This window comes from Arvicanthis niloticus, chromosome 4 (assembly GCF_011762505.2).
Source record: "Arvicanthis niloticus isolate mArvNil1 chromosome 4, mArvNil1.pat.X, whole genome shotgun sequence".
Lineage (NCBI taxonomy): Eukaryota > Metazoa > Chordata > Mammalia > Rodentia > Muridae > Arvicanthis > Arvicanthis niloticus.
Window position 1 is genome coordinate 12,568,156 of NC_047661.1, and position 24,160 is coordinate 12,592,315.

Below are 24,160 nucleotides of genomic sequence, written 5' to 3' on the forward strand. Positions count from 1 at the left end.
GTCTACTTGCTGCCATTTTAGGAGCGATCTATGGGAACATGGGTCCCTGAAGAAAATTGATTCCTTCTCCCCTGCTATGAATCAAGTGCCAATAGCTTCTCAGCTAGGGGTGGGCAAAGACCTTCTAAATTATTTTTCTGTCTGCGTTAATTTTAGAGTACGAAAGGAAACACACACATAACAGGCACATTCAGAGAGAAGGAAAGGGAGGGGCCAGTAGCTCCCAGATGGTGGGTGGAGCCTGGAGGCACGTGGTCTGGTAAATGGGCGGGGCCACGTGGCTGGTCGTTTTAATCCTGAGATCCCTCTGAAGCTCCACAGCAGGTTGGCCTGGGATTGGAACCGTTGGGTCGACAGATGCTGTAGCTGGTAGTCACTCCACTCAGCGCCTCTGACCTGAACCACACAGGTAGGAAGAGGCTGCTATACCTAAGAACAAAGCAATTGGCAGGCTTTGTGTAGGAAAAGGAGTTGCTGTGGGGGGAAGCTTGAACAGCAACGAGAAGTTAGATCTGCTTCCTAACTTCTCATGCGGAACAGGAAACGAAAAAATATTGCTGGTGAACAATCCTTCCCTCTGTAAGCAATTAGAAGATAGGTTCAAAACTGATGCCTTAATGTTTAGGAACCCTTAGCCTTGCTCACCAAAGGGGATATAGGCTTTTTCTATTTTCATCTCACTGAGACGAGAAAAGCTAAAGCCTATTCAGTTTCATGGGTAAGAGAGCTTTTTCTATTTTCCTTTTCCTTTATCCTAACTGCTATTCCTTAGTGACCAGTATGGACTGAGAACATCTGGCCCTATAGGAGCTGATGGCTGCCATGCTCTGACCTTCATCATTTGTGGTACAGACCGTGTTATTCTGCGCACGACATTACTACGAGCTGAAGATATTAGCTGGAAGCCTGGCATGATTGCTCTGCATGGAACCTCAACACTTGGGAGGCTGAGCCAGGAGAACTATCAGGGTTTGAGGCCAGACTGGGAACACTCTTGTAGTGAGTTCAAAACCAGCCTAAAGCAGAGTTAAACCAGGTAGATATGTGGATAGATGGATGGACAGACAGGGGGACTAGACGGATGGATGTGCGTGCACGTGCGCGTGCGTGCACGTGCGCACGCGTGCACACACACACACACACACACACACATTGTATGAAGGTAAATCTATGCCAGTGGTTCCCAAACTTCCTAATACTGGGACCCTTTAATACAGTTCCTCATGTAGCGGTGACCCCCACAATAAGAAATAAGAAGTTTTTCATAACTGTCAGTTTGCTACTGTTATGAATTGTACTTTAGATACCTGATATGCATGATATCTGATATGTGACCCCTGTGAAAGGGTTGCCTAAACCCCAAAGGGTCCGAGACCCACATGTTGAGAACTGCTTTTCTAAGCAGAAACCATGTCATCGTTTTATCCTGAGGAGCCCAGCACAAAACGGTAGTGATTAGACTGAGGGAATGAACGTCCAACACAGAAAGCTTTCCTTCAAAGGTGGTCCAGGCTGAGCAGTGAAAAACAGCTTTAAATCCTTATTTCATACAATTTACATTTCATATTCTTTACCAATAAAATATTTATAGGCATCAGTAAAGGCTGCTAATTTGAAGTGCTTGGAAAACGTCACATGGGCTGATAAATAATTTTGGATGGCTGCTTTTGATTTAATGTTATACACAGTGAAGGGCTAAAGTGAGCTTTAATGTCACAGATTCCCTGGAGACCTCGGGTGCAGGAGGCTCGCTTTCTGGTGTACTATGATGGCTTTCTGCCACCGTGAGGTTTTGCAGTTTTCCTTCACCTGTGACAGAGGCTCAGGAATTCTTGTAAGGAAAAATTAAAGAAAGCACAAGAAGTGAGGGAGAGGACGGAGTACTTCAGACTGCCTGGCTGTGGTTCTGTCATCGCTAGAGACTGTGTCATTATCCTGGCATGCCTGGCACACAATGGGCAGTCTGAAAGACTGCAGTGGGAAAGGGGGATACAGCTGGAGGCGAAGCTGTTGCCTTGTCTCACAGGCACACAAATTTAAAGTATCCAAAGCGCTTCTGGAAGTGCGCAGGTCTGCCTAACTTCACCAGTTGCCATGGTGAGCAACACAAACGTAATCAAGATGGAACTGAGACGTTGTTTTGTTCCACAAGTGAACTTTCCACTGAAGTGTGTATCCCGTATTGTTCAGTCTGTTATTCATCTGTCTTTTTATAACCAAATGGCAAATTCTTCCCATCTGGTCATTTTCAAAGAGATTTTTAAAAGCCATTCAAGAGGGAAAAAAAAAGATGATATATTTTTTCTTACCCACAGTTAATGATGAGAGTCACACTTGAGGTGGTAGCTTCAAAATGGTAGGTTACCCAAGCCCTAGTGAGTGACTTCAAGCCATGAGTACATGGACTGCATTAATAAGAGTGTATTGTAATAAAAATGAAGGCATAATGTTGGGAAGGAGATGTATTAGCATAACCAAGGGGGAGTCACAGAGGTGACCATAGGTGGATATGATCATCATGTGTTGAACACAAGTATTTCATTTTCAAAGAGTAAATTTATTGAAAGGAATGGAAGGCACTGTTTGTGGTTTGTTCTTCTGGACAGGGAAAGCAGCATCTAGCAGTGGTTCAAATCTAGCAGAGAGGCACCAAGAAAGCATAAACCATAAGAGGCAGGTGACCTTGAAATCACCTTCTGGTCTCAACCTGAGATGATTATTCACTGCAAGACAATGTTTTCCTAATTAAGATGCAGTGTTTAATGCCATCTCCCTTTTACATAGAATTCGACGATGGACTGTTTTTTTTTTCTTCTTATTCTTCTTTTATGTGACATATCAGCTCAAAACAGATGATGAGGTATCCCAACAGTGAAACGTCAGGGTAGGAAAACTGATCAAACACCACATGCACAAGGGTTTTAAAGCCCCTTACATCAGGGAGCCCAGAATATTGTCTCTCAAGTAGTCTACAATATATTGAGTCATCTCCTTGGAAAGAAGCATTGAAGTTGTAACATTTTGCACCCATAAACAGCCTTGCTGAATTTTTTTTCAAGGATGTTGTAAAATAAAATATTATAGCAGTCTGGCTTAAACATCGCCAGAATAGAGACTATAACTTATCACAGCTCTGGCTAAATTTCAAAATACTCATGATAAACGAGCATGAGCCATCTGTCCAGTGTGAGGACCATTCCCTAATTGTCTAATTTTTAAGAAATTGATGAGCAATAATAACACAAATAATAAAATAACAATCATGATAAAATAATAGGCAACATTTATTAGGAGCTTACTGTTATCAGGTAACCCTCCTCTGTTCTCACATCTGAGGCCAAGATCGTACTTTAACCTCTTTTGTAAATGAGCATGCCAAAGCATACAGCCTGACTTTACAGCATTGTTCCAAATTCTCTAGATGAAGGGACTGCTATAAAATGTCCTGGAAGGGGAGCAAAGATATGGGTCTGCCTCCCCACCTTTGAAAGCTTCTAGGGCTTGGTTGGTTGTATTACTTGGCACAATTCAGGTCTGTGTGAAGCTATGTACATCTGTCCTGTAACATGCAGGACTGACAGATTTTTTTGAACCACCAGCATTTCACAATTGGGGCAGGCCCAGGAGGTAATTGAGCTGACTTGATGCAGAAGTGTTAGAATGTGTCCCTTTCATCTTAATTGGGGGACGCTGAAGCTGAAGTCACTACTACAATCTAGAATTGCATGATGAGTGGAAAATTGATATGGTTTTAAGTGGACCATTTAAAGGAAAATGCTTCAGCGAGATGAGCAGTGGAGTCACTGAATAGAAATCAGTGTTCCTGATTTCAATTCCTTCCTGTGGGTCCCTCAGTTGTTCCATCTTGTTTGTTTGGATTAACTTAAATTGTACACACATGTCTTAGAGTAAGCACTGGTATATACAATCTAAACTCAAGAAGACTAATTTCTCTCCACTAGAAGACAAGCTATCTCTCTCTCCCTCTCTCTCAATCTTGTGTGTGTGTGTGTGTGTGTGTGTGTGTGTGTGTGTGTGTGTGTGTGTTTGAAAATACTACATCAAAACTATTTGCCTGGCGTTTCCTCAGACACCTTTAACTTATTCCTTAAGAGGACAAAAGCTATTCAGGGCAGTTTCAAAGTTTCTGGCACTGAACACGGGCCTGAGTCCCTCTGCTAGAATAGCTTACTGTGGGAAATTCCACATTGTAAGTGTTCATCCGATTTCCCATGCATGACTGCTCCAATGCTCACCCACCACTTCTCACTTAAACTCCTATTAGGCAGCACTCGGGCGGAAGAATCCAACACGGTCTTTAAAGACCACTTAAGATACAGCCAGAGGAGGCATTGTGTTGTCATCTGTTCAAAAAAAAATGTGCTTTATTAACTTGTTAGAAATCCGCCTGATTTTGTTAATATGGAGTCATCTGCAAAACTACTGTATAATGACTGCATCACAGGCCTGTTGAACAGACATTTGGAAACTTGAACATTAAGTGCAGAAAATAAGAACAGGAATGATCCAGTGAGTTCCATGTTGGTTCACAGAGAGAAGCATGGAGATCTTCTGAGTCTCTTAGCTAAGCCAAGGCTTGCTTGAAGGCTCTTGTAAATTCAGGTCTTTAGTAATCCCTCATCATTTATATTCAGCCATGTCATTAGCACTTACACAGTCAGACTATATACAAGAGCCTACTAGATTGAGTGGTGGGATGTGTGCAGTAGATTTGACACCATTTCAATCCCAGAAACTGTACAGAAGTCTTTTACATGGTCCAAACAGGTTCTGTTTTGTTTTGACCAGTCCTGTGAGTGTAAAAACAAAAGTTTAGCCTCCCACAGGAACTGTATCACTGGCAGTTGGCATTTCCTCTCTCCTTTTTCTCCCACAGCTCTTGTCCTGTGTGGATCTCCATGCTATGACATCTGTCAGTTGCCAAAGAATTTAAGTGACCAGAACCAGTGAACACCTTCCCGGGTGCTCCCCAGGCTTCGTTCTGATCTTTCAATGCTGAGTTCCATTTCTCTCCAACCTCACCTCTTCTCAGCCCTCTTTCCTTCCTCAAGATTTTCAGAGCCATACTGTGTTATCAGGAACAAAGGATGGATTTGGGAGAAGGGAGAAGTGAAAAGTCACTCCAGATTCTGTTTCATCTCTGTCTCAAGGCGTGACAGCGCTGCTGGTGTCTGGGTTAGGCATGCCTGGAGATTTCCTGTGCAGGTCAAAAGGACAGCAGAGGCAGACAACTGATTTTATATTTAACTACACCGAGCAGACTCTAGAGGCCCCATTTATGTTATCCTGGAATTGGGGAGCGGTACTATTAAACTTTACAATTACAGAGAACTGGGTCATGACATAATCACTAACTGATGGGGTCAGAGACATGACTCAACAAATGCTCTTCCGACAGGGAACCCAAATTCAATTCCCAGTATCAAAACTGTCTAAAACCACAGTTCCAAGGTATCCTATGCTGGGTTCCAGCTCTGTAAACACCAGGTACAGGATATCGTGTGTGTGTGTGTGCGCGCACGCGCACACACACACACACACACACACAGCCACTTCACTTGGTAATATTTAGTAAGTCTGAAGTCCAAGTTCTATTTTTTTCTTCAGTTGTGTTTTTTCTTCTCAAATGGCCATTATTTTCTTCCTTCTCAATTTACTGGGGAGAAGAAACCCCATCACTGCCAGATGGTGAGGAGGCCTAGTGCCGTTGTCCTCTCTGGTCCTTACTGGATTCATTGTGACACCCTCCTTTCTAACTTTGCACAATGACTGGCTCTGACAGAGAAATGGTTGCTCCCTTATATCCCCAAAGCTTCAACCTGTCACGACAGACCATTTCCTAATGTAAACTTTTAAATAGCATATAATAGACACTTTGTGATATCCATAAACTAAAAGTATTTCCAAATTGGGGATGCCAGACTTTGTTCATAGCTGCCATATGAGTGATCTAGTTACATTGTAACCCTGCTAAATCAACCAATGTCTGTCATTTTAATTATAACCATGGAGATTTGTTGTGGTTATAGGTCTCTAATTTCAACTCGGATCTCCTGTTGTTTAATAATGAAGCTATAGCCTTTCTATACATTTATTGGTTACTTCAGGGTCCCCTTTTTGGCATTCCTATTGATATTTGGGAATCATTCCACACGGGGTCCTCTGCCCTTTTGATGCTGATCTTTGTATGTAGGAGTTCTTTGTATATGCTAGGTATGAGTCCAGGTCAGGGGCCTGCATTAAAGACACTTCAGCTGGTCCATGAGTTGCCCTTTCACCTTCCAACAGTGAGTTTTGATAAACAAGAATTATTACAGGTTCTGTGTCTCATACCCAAAATCACAAAGTTTTATTTTTCCGTTTATGATATTTATACAGAAGATATCGATACACACATAGCTAACCACCTGTGGATCTCAAGCTTGCACATGTATTATGTTGTTGCACACATGTCTTTAACTGTATAGTCTTTGCAAGGTCTCTACATTTTGACCACATCTTACTGACACATGAGAAATTTTCCACTTATGACATTTTGTCAGTCCTCCTTAAGTATCAGAGTATGGAGAGTTTTAGACTGCATAATTGGGATTTTCGGATTAGAGGTGCTCATTTTGTATTCACAATATCATGGAATTCATTGTTTAAGTGCTGCCTAAGAAACCCTTTCTTACCCTAACCATGAAAATACTTCACTGTCTTCTAAAGATGTGAACGGTCTTTTTACATATGGTTTTCCAATACATTTACTTTTGCTGTTTTGTGTAATTTTTATGCAAACTTGAAGTCGAAATTCACTTTTTCTCCATTTTCTCTAAGGTGAGCACCACTTATTTTAAACAACACAATAATTCTGCCAGGGCACCTCATCACAAATGAAGTGACCACTTATGTATAAACCTATTTCTGGGCTTTCTATTCTGTTCAGATGGTGGGACTATTTATCCTTGCATCAAGGGTTGCCCACCACAGGACTCGTGCCAGCTTTTGGATTCGATTCTGGCTGTTTTAAGTTGTCCAAATTTATTTATTGTTTTTCAAGATTAACAGGGCAGTTTTTGACCATATATACATATACATATACATATACATCATGTAAATTTTAAATTTGCTGCCTCTTTGCTCATGAGTGAGGCAGAACTAGCCCTGGTAAACATTTCAGATGCACTTGAAAAAATGCACATTGGATTATTCTTTGATGCAAACTTCCAGGTGTTAAGTACGGTTTGTGGCTTGCTTTGTACAGAGCTCCCCACCCTGACCTGGCCCTGCCTCTCTACTTTCCCTTTCTTTCTCCTCCAAGCAATTGAAAAACAGGCATTATATTTCCCACTTTAGTTGGAAACTTGTCAATTTCTCCCTCTTTCAAAGTGTTGAGTTTGTGTATTTTAAAGCCATCGTGTTAACAGTACCAATTTAAAGCATCCCATGCTCAATAAGGTAGAGTTAGGAGCAGACTCAATAAAGTCTTGTTACTGCCGACCACCTAGGATGGCATACTCTGGCACACTTGCCTGCACGAGTTCTTCCCAGCTTTAGGCACATTAGTTTCTTGTCATGCAGGATAGAAGAGTTTATAGGGGCCAATCCCTGGCTGAGGATTTATACACAGTTCAAGGCTGATGAGGAGGGATGGGCCTTTTCTTTAGTTGGGTAGCCATTTTAAGCCGTCTACATTCCTGTAAAGAATCTTCACCTATCCTTTTTTAAGTATTCCAATAAAACAAATTTAGTTGCCAATAAATAAATAAATAAGTAGCATAAAGCAGAATGGGGGAGGCTAGTTGGACAGATGAAATAGAGCAGCTGGGGCGGGAGGGAAGAGGTGGTGAAGATGCTTCCCACCACTGACAACTGAGTTCCATGGAGACCCTCATGATGGAAGAGAAGAACTGACTCCTGAGAGTTGTCCTCTGACCTCTACAAGCACAGTGTGGAACACATGTGCACGAGAGCACACACGCACACACACGCACACACGCACACACGCACACACGCACACACGCACACACTACATAGATAGCTTTTAAATTTTATAATTAAAGAGTGAGTAATAGAGTGAATATGATCAAAATATACACACATATGGAAACATCATAGTGGAATCCATCAAGTGTATGCTAATACCTTTTATATGATTAAATAATAAATAAATAGGTGTTGCTAATTACTAAACAGGTAGAGAGACAGCTAGGTGGACTGCGGCATTTTTAGACAGAAACAGGAACCTTGAATGTTAAAAGGTTTCGTTTAAGAGCAAGGTTCATGCTTCCTGTGAGAAGGTGGAGTTGTCATGGGAACTCCCTGTAATGGAGTTTACTTGTCCTGCAGTCAGAAGAGTGGCTTGGCTGTGGTGATGTTCACAAAGAGTACACGTATCCTCTGCTGAACCTTGAGAGTCCTCACTCCAGAGGATGCCTGGACCCCTTCCCGCAGAGGCACTGGCTGTTAGTGGGGAGACAGCAGAAGGAAAAGGCCATCTTCTTCTTCCAGCTTTGTCGGCTTTCTCCCACCCTGCATGAGCAGAACTAATTTTTAGCCAGCTGGAATCGTTGAAATGGAGCCTGCAGAGTTCAGTTCCAATATCAGAATACAGGGGGAGTGTGGGTTTAGAGCTGGCAGACAATAAGTTAGTAACTGGCACACCTTCTCTGCCTCCAGTTAAGCCGCTTGCCTCGCTGTCTGCTCTGATATTAATAGAGCCATCCCCTCATTGTGGTTGAGGGTTGTGTGCTCGGCCCTTTTGTGTGACTTTGTTTTCTACTTTTCTGCTATTTAAGACATATGTCTCGTAGACAGACTATAGTTAGGAACTGTATTTTGCTTCCAAAATAACAGTCTTAGACTTAATTAAAATATGTAGTACTTTTAAATCTAAAATTTATCATCACTGATATATTTCAGTTACTATCTACCATCTCTAGTTTCTATTTCATCCCTTTGTTTCTTATTATTTATCATAGTAAGTTGCACGATCTCTTATTTATTTGGTATGTGCTTTATCTCATTTTGGGTTTGGAGTTTGAGACAGGATCTTGTACAGCTCAGGGTCATGTATATTCCATGGCCTTGCACTGCAGACCCCTCCCCTCCACAGCTCTACAGCACAGGCGTGTGCACCATGCTGGTTTATGTGTTCAGTGGGTTCCAAGGCTGGGACCAACATCTCTGTGTATGCTACACATGTACTCTCGCATCTTAGCTGCATACCCAACTCAAGCTGCCACACATTTTGACCATTTCATCATGTTTACTCTATAAATTACAATACAATCCCGTTGTTTATTACATTTTAAACCAAATAATTAATTTTAGCAAATCTTTGCAAATTTTCCACTCAAAGGATGCTTTAACTCCATTCCCCTTTCCCATGTCTGCATCATGTTGATTATTTTTATCCTACATACATTTGAAACCTCGAAGACATATTTCTTCTGTTCCCACATTATGAATAGTTTCATTTGCTTTTTAGCAATTTCATATTTCCACACAGGCCATCTTGATCATACCCGCTGCAGCTTTCTTCTCCCACCCTCTGAATGCTCGGCACATCCCCTCACGTTCATGTCCTTTCGTGTCCTTTATTTTGTAATGACTCACTAAGACCAATCAGTGCTGCTCTCAAATGCCTGGATGTAGAGCCACTTAACAGAGATAGGAAGACCTACCAGCAGCCGCATTCCTAAAGAAAAATGACGCCTGACCATAGCAGTTACCAACTGCCAATAGCTCTTTATCTAGGTGTAAGGCATCATGAGTCCCACCTGCACCCACATTGAAATATTAACTGAGTTGATTTTATGCATGTTTTGGGCAAATACCCATAGACACTGTGAGGCGATGGTTGTAGCAGCCACATCATGTCCAGACAGACTTTCTCAGAAGTACTCCCCATGCTCTGTCTCTTTAAATTACTTTCAGCCTCTCTTGCATCATGTTCCCTGACCCTTGGGATAGGGCTAGGGGATTATTACAGATGTCACATTTAGGGCCAAGCACTCAAAAGTCACTTTTCTAAGCAGTAACCACCAACAACCCACTGCAAACAGAAGCTTCTCTGACTGAGCTTGGGAACAGCACTCACCCGTAGACATAAATATTTAAAGGAAGTTCATTCAGCAAGACAATAGTGGACTCTTCCTCAGTTGTGTCCTCCCTAACCATGGGCTGCACCAGGTTTACAGTGTTAGAGTCCCTCAATTGCAATCTAATGCTGGTTGAAACCACCGTAGCAGCCAAGCCACTGCTGGAACTCTAGGCTAGCCTTATCTGCCAGGTTGTAGCAGAGGGTGCAAGGCAAACCCCAGATAAGACCATGGATGATTTTCTCTCCCAGAAGCCTGTTTTTAACACCTTAAAAATAGCACTCTGAAAGCTAGCAAGCAGGGAAGAGGTTTCCAGGTCAATTGCAGTACAATTTCTTGAAGCAAGATTTCTGTTTTATTGTTTAATCTGGCCAATCAACTGTCGTTATAAACACATATATGTACATACACTATATGTATGTTTTCACACAGTTACCTTTTATTATCTTTCATTGCCCCCCATAATTCCCTTGTGCTTCTCTCTGTTCCTTGTGGGGATCCAAAAACACTACTAAAATTCTTTTGTATAGTTTCCATTATCTTATTTCTCTTTTTAAATTTACATATTTCCTGTTGATTGTTTCTTTGAGTTTACCAACCCTGTATTCTGATACATTTAATTTATATTGCAATTCATTTAGTGAGTTAATTTCAGATATTTTGTTTCAGTTCTAGAATTTTCATTTAATCTTTTTCATAAATTCCAATAATCTCTACTACCAGAGTCTTTATAATCAATCCCTTTCTCTCATCTTGAATATATTAGTTATTTTAAATTCCTTAGCTAGTTTCAGTATCTTATTCAGCCATGATTATATCTCTGTCATCTACACATTCTTTTGTTTTTATTATGTGATCACAAAGAGATTTTACATAATTAATATTTTCTATTAATACTGAAGATGGTGTTTGGGAAATTAGTGATGATACACATGGTCCAGTTCACTACATATCTCTGTATAATCTCTACAATGAATAACTATTCACTAAGTGACATAGTGAGCTGCTAGATCAATGTAGATGACACACAAGATCTAAATGGAACTTGAACTTGCTATGTAGGCCTGGTTTTCAATTCCACCTGCTTTTGCCTCCCAAATGCTGCTGGGCTTAAAGATGTGCCATCATGCCTAGCTCTTAGTTGTAAACAGTTGTTCTAGTCAACTTCTTTGTTACTCTGGCAAAACACTGCAAGTAAATTGGGTAGGAAAGAGTTTATCCGGCTTATGGCTTATATCACAAAGAGAAAAGAAGGCAGGAACTCTAGGCAGGAGCTTGAAGCAGCAAACATGGAGGAATGGTGTTCACTGGCCTGCTTCCCTGGCTACCTGTTTATACAACCCGGTACCACGTGTTCAGATGTAGACCACCCAAAGTGGGCCAGGCCCCTCCACATCCATCATTAATCGAGAAAATGCTCCACAGATATGCCTAAAAGCCAATTTGATGGAATCTATTTGTCAATTGGGGTTCCCTCTTTCCAAATGACTCTAGATTGTGTCTTTAACCATAAATAAATAAATAAATAAATAAATAAATAAATAAAATGAATGGATGAAAAATCAGTATAGCAATACAAGAATAATACAGGTTTTTAAAATACTTGGACACAGCTTAAATGCCCAACAATATGGGAACAATTAAATAAAATGCATGTAATATCATCCTCTACGCCATATATATATACATATATACATATATATCATATATACATATATATATATATATATATATATATATATATACATATATGTATACATATTTGTATCTAACTTTGTTCCCATGTTGGGGTGAATACAGTTCTGAAGAGGGCATTCCCCTGGTGCGTCAGGTTCTTGAGACTTTCATCTGAAGGTCTGCCACTATTTGACACCATTTCTCTGTATCTTTGTCTCATATGACTATCAAAACATCTTGGTGCCTTTAAGAAGTTTCCACTTCAGACTACTGTTCAATGTAGCACTCACAACTGACAGGACTTAAGTTGTAAAACATCTCTGTGCCTGGTAGACTTGACCTCCTACACTCCCAGTATTTACCATGATCTCTGGTGATATCACGATCACTCACAATTGCACCTAGTCCACAGAAATGTCAGGGGCTCAACCTCATCCCCCTGCCTACAACATCCAATCACCCAGGGTTAAAACGGCCACAAAGATTTCTTGCAAGAATACTTACTTCTGTTTTATTGCTTAATATGGTCAATCGACAGTCATTATTTCTATATGTATACCCTCACAAACCTACCTCTTATTACCCTCCATTGCTTCCCATAATTCTTTGCTGAGGGAGTTGTATACCCATAGTTTCTTATCACTTCCTAGTTATCCAGTGCACTCCCCCTGGAGTAAGGTAGGTTTTTATTCTGGCTCTCTATTAGTTCTTAGTAGAAGTCCTGGGCTGCCCATAAGCAGCCCAGTGTGTCACACAATGGTTTGACTGACATCACTTGTCAGGTTCAGATTGACGTTTGGCATTTATCAAAACTTTGTTTCCAAGAAGTCCTTTGACTTCATGGTTCTCTTTTGCTTAGATCAATGGGAAAACACTATTGGGTAATTAATATCCAGCCTGTTTTCAAATACTTCTCCTCACTAAATATAAACAAAACAGTATTCAAAAAGTGAAAGAAATATTTCCAAAATTGTTAAGCTATCTCCTCTGTCTTAATTCCAAAGTTTATTTCTTCCAGACACAACTTCCTTCACAAATGAAATCACAAGTTCTACCAAAGAGTCTGAAAAAATCTTTTTAAATACCTTCATTAAAAACTATACACATAGTAAATATATATTTGTAAATAAACATAATTGCTTTTTGTCTAGACAAATATTTATAAATTCCAAATACTGTTTGAAATTATTTTGTAATTATTTTATCTTCAGTAAAAACACCAAAGCCAAAAGTTGGCCAAAGAATCAGGTAAGCCCTACCTTTGGCTTTGCTGTATAGTGTGGATATGCATAGAGAAAGAGATGGTCTTCAGACACTTCCTCTTTTCTCTCCAGACCCTGTGTTAAGTGCCATACAGAATTGTGGGATCCATTCTTAGGAAGATTCTATTTTTAAAACTTTTATCCAGCAGTGTCTCAAGTGTTAAAAATGACATCTATTCTACAAACTCTTTTTATATATTACTCTTTTCTCATGTGTGTGTGTGGGGGGGTGTGGGTGTGTGTGTATGTGTGTGTGTGTGTAGTGTGCATGAATGCATGTATGTATCTCTGTACAAATATGAGTGCCTGTGCGTAGGGGTTACACACGCATATATGTGCTCCTGTATATATATATATATATATATATATATATATATATATATATATATGTATATATATACATACATATATATACATATATATACATATATATATGCAGGAGCATATATATGTGTGTGTGTATATATACATATATATGTCTATATGTGTGCATATATATATGCACATGTCTATATGTGTGCATGCATCTATGTGCACATGCGTATAGAGTCCTCACAGTTGAAGTCAGAGATCTTCCATGATTACTCCTGTTTGCTCAAGTAGGATCTTTCAGCTAAACCCAAATTCCATGATTCACTTTTACCAGCCAACTCTCTATGGGGAGCAGGTGTCTCTTGTCTTCCCAGCACTAGGAGTTAAGGTGGGTTGCCATGCCACCAGGCATTTACCGGGATACTCAGGATGAAAATTCCTATTATGGTTATTACACAGTCCTCTATTTAACTTCTAAAAGGAAGGACACTTTTATGGTTATTATAAAATATTGTAATGACAAAATGAAAACTTTATTATAGAACATGTTTAGGGAAACTATTTTTATTTTTATTCTATATTCCTACTACACTCCACAGACAGTTTACTGAGTTTCTAATAATTCAGACAAAAACTAGCATCAAGTTCAACATCAGGAGAAAATCACATAGAGGCAATCTCATAACCATGTTCTAGTTATAATAAATATGTGAATATATATAAAGTGAGTATAGCTTACATATATTCACAGATTCATTTTCTTGTTTAATGATTATAGAATCTGTGGTTAAAGATATGGTGCCACTGGCAAGTAGGTCAAGTTGTCTTCGTGGCTGCTGCATTCTTGTGTTATGCATGCTGTGTTTACCATCATGGTTAGCTGCTCTCTGTAGAGAACGTGACATGTTCTACATGATACATTTGGTCCTTAACATGTTGTTTTGTCATTCCTTTAATCATCTCTATAAGAAGAAAATTATTGCTATAATAAATGAATTATCACTCATAGGGTTTTTTAAATAAGGAGGCAAAATTCTTTCAAAATTAAATCACTCAAGAAAAATTCTTAAGTAAATAAAAGACTGGGTTAAGATTAGAAGTCATCTCAAAACTCAGATTCATATTTTGTCTCCATTGCTTTTTAATCATTAAGATTGGGAGACTTTTCCATGAAAGACACTTAGCATTTCTAACATTTAACTCACTCTCTTCAATACTGCAATGCCACACAAGAGAAAGAAAGGCTAGAGAACTGTTCTAGAGCAGTGATTCTCAACCTGCGGGTCAAAGCCCCTTTGAGCATCTCATAGCAGCTATCCTGCATATCAGATATTTACATTACAATTCATAACAGAATAGCAAAATTACAATTATGAAGTAGCAATGAAATAATTCTATGGTTGGAGTTCAACACAGCATGAGGAGCTGTAGTAAAGGGCACAGCATTAGCAAGGTTGAGAACCACTGCTCTACAGTGAAAGGGACAAAGTGACATGACAATTACATCCAGTATAGTTTTCTAGACCAGATCTTTTACAAAAGGAAAAATAAACAATAAAACAATTTTACTAAGACCACTGACAAATGGGGCCAGTGACTGTAGATTCAGCCACAGCGCTGTGTTGCTGTTTCTGCCATTCATAGCCATGTGTGTTATAACAGAGAAGGAAGGAAAAGTGCAGTCAAGTATTATGGGGTAGTAGGGTATGACGCAAGCATTGTATCATCAAATAGACTGGAAAAATAAATTATACAAATAAGTGAATATGCATGTGTGGGATTGTCTATTCACAAACATCAGATGTAAAGTAAGGAACATGTCCAAAATACTTAAAAATTTCAAATACGCATAAAGGGTAATTTTGAGTCTTTGATAATAACTCACAACTTTTCTGTAAATCTATAGTTATTTCAAAGAAAATAATTAATATGGAATTCTCACCTCTGTGTACCTTAAACTTTAAAGAAGTTTAAGAGCAAACCAGTATCTGTTTTGTAGCCCTTTAAATATCTTTATTTGGAAATTAACATATAATTTACATCAGGATTTTTGTCCCTCCAACCCCCTCCCATGCATGCCCCCCCTTCTCAAATTCATGACCGCTTTGTCTTTGTTGCTGCTTGTGTGTTTGGGGAGGAAGGTGTTGATGTGTTGAGCACATGTGCACACATGTGCACATGCATGCACTCACGTATTTGTGTGTGTGTGTGTTTTGTGGGAGTACACCGAGCTATGATACCTCTAAACAACAACAATAACCATCATTGTACAATAATCTTAAAGGTGCAGTAGCAGCTTACATATCTTATTAGTAGCCAATAGATCTCTAATAGACTTGATGTCTGATGAGCAAGTGGGAAGTTATGCTTAGTTCTAGAAACCTAGTCAGCTACCAAGGGCTAGTGGAAAAATGTAACTTGAATCTTTAATAAACCTCTGCTTTATTAAACCAGAAAACCGTATTGTAAATATTTATCTTTATACCCACAGATAAGTATAGGTCTCACCCCTCATCAAAGAAGCTCTTCTTTGTAATACACAAGAAAAATTATTTCAGAAAACCACAACTACTGAAATGCAAAAGAGAACAAATGTCTGTATAGTGCCCAACCCCAGTTAATCAATATGCGATGCAGGTCCTGCATCTAAGGCTCAGGAAATTTCTCAGAAGATGGGGCAAAAAGATTGTGTCAGGAGAACAGGAAATGTGCCATGAAAGCCTGTCTACTAGAACTGTTAAGAAAGTTTTTGCCAATGAGGTCTCACCAACATGGATGCCTAAACATGGAAGACACCAATAAGCACACTCACATAGAAGAGCTAAATCTCATGAGGCCTTCATGCCATACAAACAACTCCGTGCAATAAAGGAAGTCCGAGAAACAGTCTTCCCTGGGGACGAGTTAAAATATTTAAAATCTTCATCCATGCTTCCTGTTTATTACCTCAGTTAACATCTGTAAACAAAAGGCTTGGAAATGGCACTTGTGCCAACTGTGTGATTTTTATATGGTGGTGGGAGGCCATGGAGTAAAGGAGAAAACTACTTAAGAGCTCTGAAATGTAGTTATAGCCTGCTTCACTGTGGGATGGTCAGTGGGGCTCTCCACCTGCCAGCGATTCCATTTCCAAAACAGAGAAATTGGAGTGTGCTCAAAACTCTCTCCGTCTACACTTATTCTTTCTGGAAAGTTAAGAAACCAAATGTAAAAGTCTAGGAAATAAGAACTTTACCAGCACAATTAAATTCTTGACCAAACTTAGAGTAGATTACTTTCTTTATACAATCACTTAGTATATTAGCCTCTTTAAAAGACAGAAACTTTGATCACTTTTATAGATGGGGCGAAGGAAGGGGGCACTGAAAGCAAAGCTCTGAAGAGACATTCCAAACCAGATTCGAACTCTGTCTCAGAATACTCCTGACCTTGGCAGGCTGACTGTGTTCGTTCCAGGAAAACTTGTAGGCAAAGGGCTCTGAATTACACTGAGATATGACTTCTTCAAGATTCCCATTCCTGCCACACAAATGGCATACTGGTTTTATAATCACATTAGAGTAAAAACTTTCTAGAAGGACCATTGTATCCTTACAACCACACTCTTAGTAATGACAGCAAATTGTAATATTAATTCTTTTCCAAACAGGACTGATTATGCTGTGGGTTTCAGCTGTGAATGAGCTGTACTTAATGTGAACCACGAATCAAAGAAATTATTTTCTTCCCAGCAAGGACTAAAATAAAAGCTGACTGGGTGGGGCAGGTGCTTCACAAATATTGTTGATTTAGAGTAACAAACAGACAAACAACCAAAATAGGTACAATAGAGTGTACGAAAGAATCAAAGCACCTGAGTGTTGGGAGAAGTATCCAAAGTGAAGGCACTTAATTAAAGGCTAGCTTACACTTAGGTCATTCCAGCTACACTGTAAAATGTAAGTTACCTGTGTTCAAGATGGCCAGCAACAGCAAAAGAAAGTGGAACTGTCTTGAATTGTGCAATAAAGTCAGAAACCATTAGATTGCCATCCAGTCGACAACCACTGTGTATCATGTGTCTCAGACACCTTGAGTGTATGGCAGGAATGACATAAATTCCTAAATGATGGGATAAGAACTCCTGAGATTAAAATGGACATGTGACTGGAAGCTGTTTACTACAAGCCATCAAAGAAGTCTTTCTGAAGAAGAGGTGTTTTAAGCTATGCTCTGAATAACACTGGGGATAAAAAGACCCACTGGTCTTTAAACCCAGGCCTCAGGAGGCAGAGACATAGGCAGGTGTATCTCTGTGGGTTCAAGGCCAGCCTAGTCTATAGAGTGAGTCCCAGGACAGCCAGGGCTACACAGAAAAAAACCTGTTGACCAGGCCAAAGAGTGCAAAGTGTCTGAGGTTGAAATAAGCTTGTTTAACTAAGTTGGTTATAGCCTTCAGGGATGAGGGGCTGATGGCCTTCACAGGGAATGGGGATATTGGGGACCGTGTTCTGTTGCAGGCATTATGGGCACTCATGAAAGGATTTCAGTAAAAGTGAGGTGGGATATGGTAGTGATATAGGGATGTGGTTTTCATTCTATGAAACACTGTGCCTGCCGTGTGAGGAAGCAGTGGCAATAATTGAGATGGGAGATGATGGGGATTTAAGAATATCAATAGTGAACAGGGTGGAGCCAACAAAACCAATGACTGATGGTGTACTGGCTAGTTTTGTGTCAATTTGATACAACCTGGAGTTATCACAGGGAAAGGAACTTCACTTGAGAAAATGCCTCCATGAGATCCAAGTGTAAGGCATTTTCTCAATTAATGATCAAGGGGGGAGGGCCCCTTGTGGGTGGCACTATCCCTGAGCTGGTAGTTGTCATGCCCCACTCAACCAGCAAGGAAGACGCGAACAACCGGATCGGATCCTTCTCAACAGCCTTTATTGCAGAAGCGCTCTTTTAGTTTTCAGGAGGAGCCCTCGAATGCCCAGGGCAAGCTGCTTATATACCCTCAGCCCTGGGTGGGAAAAAGCACGTGGAGATGCGTGATTGGTCAGAAGTTGCAGTGCCTCATTAGCATACCACATTAGCATACCCCACCCGGGAGGGGGCGATTGGTCAGGATCATGATACCCCATTAGCATACCCTGCTCGATTGGATTGTGGTACCTCATTAGCATACCCCGTTCGGGAGGGGTTGGCACCAAACTGAGTTTACGCATGCTCAGTGCACTATTCACCAGTAGCCAATACCAGAGGCCGAGGCCAGCGCCATCTTGACCGGCTGAGTTGGGTCAGCGGCCTACAGTAGTCTTGGATTCTATAAGAAAACAAACTGAGAAAGCCAGGGAAAGCAAGCCAGTAAGCAGCACCCTCCACGGCCTCTCCATCAGCTCCTGCTTCCTGACCTGCTTGAGTTCCAGTCCTGAGTTCCTTTGGTGATGAACAGCAATGTGGAAGTAATAAGCTGAATAATCCCTTTCCTCCCCAACTTGCTTCTTGGTTATGATGTTTGTGCAGGAATAGAAACCCTGACTAAGACAGATGGATACTGAATGAAAGGAAAGGATAAATAAAAGATCAAAGACAACTTGTAAAGTTTTCTACTGGACAGTTGGGTGGATTTGTGTGGCATATTCTTGGAAGGAAGAATAAGAATTAAGATTTTAGGCTGGGCGGTGGTGGCACACGCCTTTAATCCCAGCACTTGGGAGGCAGAGGCAGGCGAATTTCTGAGTTCGAGGCCAGCCTGTTCTACAGAGTGAGTTCCAGGACAACCAGGACTACACAGAGAAACCCTGTCTCGGGAAAGAAAAAAAAAAAAAAAGAAAAAAAAAGAAAAGAAAAAGATTTTAGACTGGGCGTTTTTAATTTACAAACTGAGTAAAGATTTCACATTAGTAGTTGAATGAACAGTTGTGCAGTTCAAGGAGCATCGTGGCACTAGTAAACAGGGGTGTGTAGTAGCATCTGGAGCTACAGGACTGCACTGGACAAGGTCCTCTAAGGCCCTAACTACCACTAGGTAAAAGAGTACCACTGCTGGAGAGCAAGAGCCAGCAGCTCAAAAGGCTGTGAATGACTCATCAGTGAGTGAGGCAGAGGAAAACTGAATGATCTTGTCACTTGTGGAGATGAAAAGACTGTTCCACCAAAGACAAGACTTGTCCAATATGAAGGGGGCTATCTAGAGCTGCAGTTAATGCAAGCCTACTGGTCCCTGGGTTAATGATGTACCCCAACTACTTCCCCACTCCCACCCCCCACCCTCAAATTCCCCTACACTCGGCATCTAGCCTTCATGGGACCAAGGATCTCCTCTCCCACCTATGCCCAACAAGGCCATCCTCCCCTACATATACAGCTGGAGCCATGGGTCCATCCCTATGTGCTCCCAGGCTGGTAGTTTAGACCCTAGGAAGCTCTGGCTTTCTTAATAGAACCCAGGGCCACAAGCTCAGGGGTGTCACCACTTACACTGAGCAGGGCCCTCCCACATCAAATCACTAATTAAGAAAATGCCCTATGGGCTTTCCTGCCTGCAGCCTGATCTTATGGAGGCATCTTCTCTGTTGAGATTTCCTTTTCTCAGATGACTCTAGCTTGTGTCAAGTTGACATGAAACTAGCCAGCACCATGCTGATGGTAAGAGCACGGTCCTTGACAGGAGGAAGAGACAGAATCCTCTGAGGGAGGCACAGGCCCCTGCAAGGAGCTGTTTGTGGAATTGCTAAACCTCTTCTGTCATAAGCGTGGTTCTGTAAAGCATCCCATCTGATTTTTCCATGGTACTCATAGTTCTAAAAGTAATGTTGGAACAAGTTGAATGGTTCCTCTTAGGACACACCATTAATGAATAATAAACCTAGAATTCAAACTGTTCTTGCAACTCCAATCTGAACACTCTCTCTGTTACATAATGCCACTGTGAGTAGCCCTCTCAGATAAATGTACACGATGTACTGGTCCAGAGAGGCACAGTTGCTTTGATGAGTTATTCCCAAAGTCACTGCACTCTATTCATGTGGAATTTTTATGATCACGTTATTTTCTTCTTTATTTAATGACTTCTGGAATACAATGGGTCCATAATATTTACAACTAAAGATTTTTTAAAACCCTTAAAAATCTATTATTTCTTTCTCAACAAATTTGGTTCCTATACTTGAAATAGCCATAAAATTGTGCTTATCTTACCGTCTTACCATTGTAAAGGGAGTCTCACCCGATAAGACAGCAATAATGTTAAGTATCTGGTTATAAAATTTATAAAAGAAAGCATTTTTAATGTGCGGAAAGTGACTATCTGAGCACCTAGAGTCCAGTGCAGAGAGTAGTATTTTTATATGATCCTGAAGTTTTTGAATCTGGTATCTATGGCCCTAAGTTCAAGTCTCAGGTATGGAGAGTTCCGTTGATTACCTTATAGCTCTTCAATGTCATGGTTTCTCTTTTAGTAAAGTTGAGCTAATAACATCTATACAAAGAAGTCATGGGGGGGGGAAGCTTAATGTAGTGATAGATAAAACCTTAGAAACTGAGAACAGCGCTGCTATTAGTATTTTATATATCTTCGTCTGTGTGATGCTTTACTTAGTTTTTAAATACGTACTGTGACCCAAATCCACCACTGCTCTCCAGTAATAGTCCACCATGCCTTACATCACTTGGATTAAAAAAAAAAAAAAAAAAAAAAAAAAAAAAAAAAAAAAAAAAAAAAAAAAAAAAAAAAAAAACGGAATGGGGACATTGCTTCTCTCTTCTCCAAAACTCGTTTCCAAACCCCTGTGTTCATAGAGAAGCCGGCCTTCTACGTGGAAGTGCTGCCTAAGACCTCAGCCACGCCCTCTCTCTGAAAACAGGTGCGCATGCTCACTGAGGGCTTGCTGTGTCCTAGGCTCTGCAGGAACTGTGCTTCCACATAGGAAATAGAACGGGACTCATTTCAATCCCTTGCAGTTCAGTCAAGTAAGAGGGTAGGTATTGCCTCTGAAGGGAGTTGTTTATCTGTACATCTCCACTGCCCATCCTCCACTGCTGCTTTCCTCGAGTTGAGACTACTGGCATGCTGAGATCTGGTCAACTTTAGGCTCTCCTGTTCCACCTAGCCCAGTATCTTGGTCATGGTTTAAGGGCTTTATTACCTGACTATTAGACAGAAGGAATATTTTGTAGAATGTTTTTAAAAATAACAACGTGTACTGGTAGACTAACAAGCAAGGTGTTTTTCCTCATAATGTCTCTCTGGTTACATTTAACAGCAAGTTAAAATTAGATTTTTTTTTTAAAGAAAGAAAACCATAGCAACTGTGATGTTGAGTGTTTCAGAGAGCACATTTTTAAGGATTCTCTTCTTCTGAATTGCCCAGGTTTGAGTTGTCTGTTTCTGGGGGAAAAAAAATCTAATAATTTGTTTTACTAATAACCATGTAAACTACCAATTGCACCTTAGAGGTGATAGAAACCCAGATGTAGAACAGAAAACTTGATAATATACTTGAAGTAAAAAAATAAAAATAAAAATAAAATAACTTGAAAACGTAAAATGGTTAGCTGATAGAAAAGACTAAATACTGATCCCCCTTCATTTCCTGCACCTGTGTTTATTATAAAACCCCCTCCCCAGAGACCATTCAAATGTTTCTTATCGTTTGTTAGAGATCTTCTTTATTTGTGCCTCCGTGTGGATATGAGAAAATCGGTGCTGACTTCAAAATTAAAGAAGCATTTTACAGAATGCCACCTACAAATCCATTTGACATGATGGTCGACAAAGAGGTTTCTCTTAAAGTATTTTGTATTGAAGTAGAGATTAAAATGTAGCCTTGGGAACGCTGACTAACTCCATGTTAATCAACCTGACTACTAAAAAGAAGTTGGAGAGGTTGATAGTTTAAATCTAATTCTTACATGACTCATTTGAACAACTGAGAAGAAAATGTGCTTCACCCAGGATAAGATTAAAACAAAGCAAAACAAAATCCACCAGAACCTCTCAAAATCAACTCTTTCCTGAAGAGTTTTTGCTTTACTGTCAGGAAAAAAAAAAATTCACTTCTAGCTGATGCCAAATACTCAGGAGGCTGAGGCAGGAGTGTGGTACATTCAAACCCTACCTGAGCCTCAGAGTGAATTCAAGATGAGCCTTAGGAACTTAGTAAATCTGTCTTGACAAGAAAGAAAAGGGAAGGTAGAAAGGGAGGGAGGGAGGAAGGGAGGGAGGGAGGGAGAAATCATGAAATTAGTAGGTAAATAGATGGGATGAGGTAACATAGATCCAGAAAGAGGAATACCGCATGTTAGCTTGTATCTGAGGCTCCTAGCTCTAAATTCTCAAATGTGAGTCCGTGCCCTAAATGAACTGCAGGAGCCAGGAAAGAGAAATGGGACCATTGCCAAGACAGGGACATTGAGGAGCACTACAGAGGGGGATAGAAGGGTAAGGTGATCTGATCAACTCTAATTCCGGGAGTCTGCTCTGAGATTGTGTCTCCTAACAGTGTCACAAGCTCCGCCCATAAAGTCTCACCGAGACTGCACATATGCATGCACTGAACAAGCAGAACAAGAGAAGCCAAAGTGAACAAAGGGAAGACCACAAGGCTGCTTCTCTACACAGAGAGCTACAGCCAACTAAGGAATGCTGAAAGTAGAGCAATAGTCTTCCCAGGGAAGAACACACCGATTGGTTATCCATACCAAATGATCATCCCTGAAAACATACATACAAGTATCTATACTGCACAGATTGTATTTATGTATTTAAGAATATATATGTATATACATATATGTATGTAACAACAAGTAATGAAGGAAGAGGCCATGAATTTGAAAGGGAACAAGGAGGGCTAGATGAAAGGCGTTGGAGCGAGGAAAAAGGAGGAGGAAACAGTATGATATTTTATCAAAATAAATAAGAACTAAAAAAAACCAAGGGCAAGGTAGTCTGAAAGTGTCACTATCTGGTAGAGCTGACTGCATTCAGTCCACTCAATTTGTTCCCCAGGTCTAAAAAAACAAAATCAAAAAACAAACAAACAAACAAACAAAAACCTCTATGGGAAAGATTTCTTTTTTGCTCAGTATTCCATAGTTGCAGTAGTTCTTTGTATAGGTCGAGGTCTCCTGGGCTTCCACAGTCCCTCATCCACTTGAGGATGTCTGTTGTTGTCCTAGCCCAGCTCAGGAGTGGGCAGTCATGTTGGTGGGACGCTATGGGTGTAGCTTCTGACATTGCTAGGAGACACAGTCTTACAGCAAACCCTCTGGTCCGCCAGTTCTTAGTCTTCCACCTCCTGTCTTGCAATGCTCAGAGTGAGTGTGAATTTGAAAGAGGGCAGGGAAGGATGTATAAAAGGATTGGGAGGAGGGAGAGGCAGGGGGAACTGAAGTAATTATATTATAATCTCAAAATATAAAAGAATCTGTTTTTAGGTTTCAGCTTCCTTTTCTCTAACTGCCTGTAACTTAGTCTTTGTTTCACAGCATATGTTTTGACCTACATTTTTTTTTTTTGAACAGCTTTATGCAGAACTCTGAGCTCATGTCTGGATAAGTAGGGAATGAGTCTGCTTTTAGACAGCTGATTGGAAGAAGTCAATCACGTACATGTAACTGGTCTGTTTGGAGAAGACAGAAAGGGGCAGTTCTGGCCTAGGAATTGTGGTTTTGTTTAGGACAAGTAAACGAGGTGGGAACAAGATGGGGAAATTTCAGCAGTTGGACTGAGAATGAGCATCTTTTGGAATTAACAAAGCTTACTCATCTCGAGTTCAAGGGGTGGGAAGTAAGGGCAGAGGGCAAGGCTAGACAGGG

At 40.4% G+C, this 24,160-nt stretch overlaps 1 protein-coding gene across 1 annotated transcript in view; it reads left to right on the plus strand.

Moving 5' to 3' along the window:
* The first annotated feature begins 287 nt into the window (after positions 1–287).
* The window catches only part of Spata16 (spermatogenesis associated 16), a 283,849-nt gene continuing 259,976 nt past the window's right edge, over positions 288–24,160 (plus strand). The window contains exon 1 of the mRNA XM_034500996.2: positions 288–409. The gene's annotated coding sequence lies outside the window, so the exon portion shown is untranslated. The remainder of the gene's footprint in view (positions 410–24,160) is intronic.